Source organism: Eurytemora carolleeae, unplaced genomic scaffold (assembly GCF_000591075.1).
Source record: "Eurytemora carolleeae unplaced genomic scaffold, Eaff_2.0 scaffold122, whole genome shotgun sequence".
NCBI lineage: Eukaryota > Metazoa > Arthropoda > Copepoda > Calanoida > Temoridae > Eurytemora > Eurytemora carolleeae.
This window is the reverse complement of record NW_019396131.1, coordinates 330244-332508: the sequence shown is the minus strand read 5'-3', so window position 1 is coordinate 332508 and position 2265 is coordinate 330244.

The following is a 2265-nucleotide window of genomic DNA, read 5'->3' as shown; positions in this document are numbered from 1 at the left end:
TAGAAAATTTTACAGATATACAGGGTGTCTCACAAAACATGACAGTTGATGAATAGTTTAAAATGTCTTCACTCTTCTTCCATATTTTGATAAGTTGATTGATACTGAAGAAACTAATGATAATATATATATATATATATATATATATATATAGAAGACAGTTATATTATATGGCATAATTGATTTCATATTAAAATATATATGAGTTAAATAATTTTTTTAAGTAATGAACTGCAAAAAGTCTTCAATATCTTATACAGTGTCATGGGAGAAGACATATAAAACTATTCACCTATTGTCATGTTTCGAGGGACACCCTGTATGTATACTATTGTTAGCATATTTAAGTGAGAGGGGATTTTATTGTAGTTGTAAAGAGCATCCAATGATCAATGCCATCTTCTCTATGAGTTTACTTTGTGCTAACGGTAAAATTTCCATTAATTTATTTATGTGAAAACCCACAATTCACGGTAATCTAAAATGTGCTCGCTTTCAAGCAAAAATTTATTAGCATTTTATCGTCTTTATTTTTTTTAGTTAGAAACAACCTCGTCGTGGTACTAAAGCAAAGAGAATAGATAAGTAAAGTTGAATTAAGTAGAAAAAAGTGTGAAATCGTCATTTTGTCGTACTGTTTCCATACTGCAGGTGTACTTCTCACATTTGAGCCATATAATTTTTGGAACAGATGGAATTGGGACGGAAGATTAATGTTTAAAAACTGGTGTCGCTTCGGCTTACCAAGGTTCCCACAAGATGGTGGAAACCGACAAACTTCCTGGCCAATAGTAGATACTCCAACGTGATGATCCGCTTTAAATGCATGAATGTAGGGCTAGGCAACAGAGATGCACTGTAAAAAAAACGTCTACGCTGCATAACGCTGGCACTACCGAGGACGATCTCATGGAGACCCGCTCTATTTTGCATAGCATATGATTTACGGTAGCCGGCTCTTTTAAAAATAAAGCCATCTTTACTCTCTGTAAAGTATGTTGTACAAGGACAGACTCTACCAAGAATAACGTAGGTTCTACTCCACATAAATATGTTTATTATTGCATCTACTCAGCTCTACGCTGCGTTAATTTTCTTAATGCGTGCATCTACTCTGCACTACTCTAGACTACTTATTCTCTATTCTAAAACTTCTCTTCAATACAATTCATAATTCCATCTCTACACTGCTTTAACATGTTTATGCCTAAATCTACTCTTTTCTTTGCATACATTTTTCTTTTCCATTCATATATTCTGTTCTACTAAGCACCACATCTTCTCTACTCAACATCCGGTTTTTGCTACTCGGCAATTTGCTTTCTCTATTCTGTATATATTTTTGTTTCCCTTGAATCTATTCCGCTCTACTCGATTCTGTATCTGCTCTATCCAACATCTAGTTGTCTATACTATGCATAATAATTTCTCTATTCCACATTTAGAAGAATATACTTAAGAAAAATTTTATGTTTTTAAAATCAAGTCTGCTAGTTACAAAATGTATTCTTCTTAGCTCTACATGGTATCCACTCTATACGTTTTATTTAAAACAGAGCCTGTATTGAATATGGTATATAATGTTTACTAAGGAATTGAGTCTTTGCCACAAACTCCGATTTTTTAATGTTTGCATCCTATTTTAGTTGATCTTCGATATGCAAAACTATAAATGCTGTTAGAGTAAATAAACCAAGTTTAAAATATCAAAGGTTTATTAAATCAGGTTGCAAACAAATATGAGCTTAAAAATTTGAGTTTATGGTAAAGTCTAAATTTCTTTGTTTTCTGGAAAATATTGCCTTCTAACTTTTTTGTTTTATTTTAAGGTAAAAAAATGCATCACATTGGATTTTATGGATACATAAATAGAGTACATGAACATTAAACTAGATAAACTTGTTATTATTTAGAGCATTGTATGTAGGAAAACTATTAACTTCAGCTCTTGATATTCACTTTTTAATTGAGGGATTTAACGGTTAAATCATCGAGATTCCCGTGGATTTGTCTGTGTGATTTTTAATTGTTGTTCTGCAGTCTGCATGTTATTGAATTGAAGGATGAGAAGGATGATATGTACTAGCTCTTTCCAGAAGAAGACTGAGGACGTTGTCTCTTTATTTCAGACCTAAATATAAAAGAAATATTAACAAAACAAAAAACACAAATCAGAGCTTTAACGCTATTTCAGGACTAATAAAAGCTAAAACCTTTCTTTAAAATTTTTAACTTTTCTTATACTTTTCAGAATGAATTTATCCT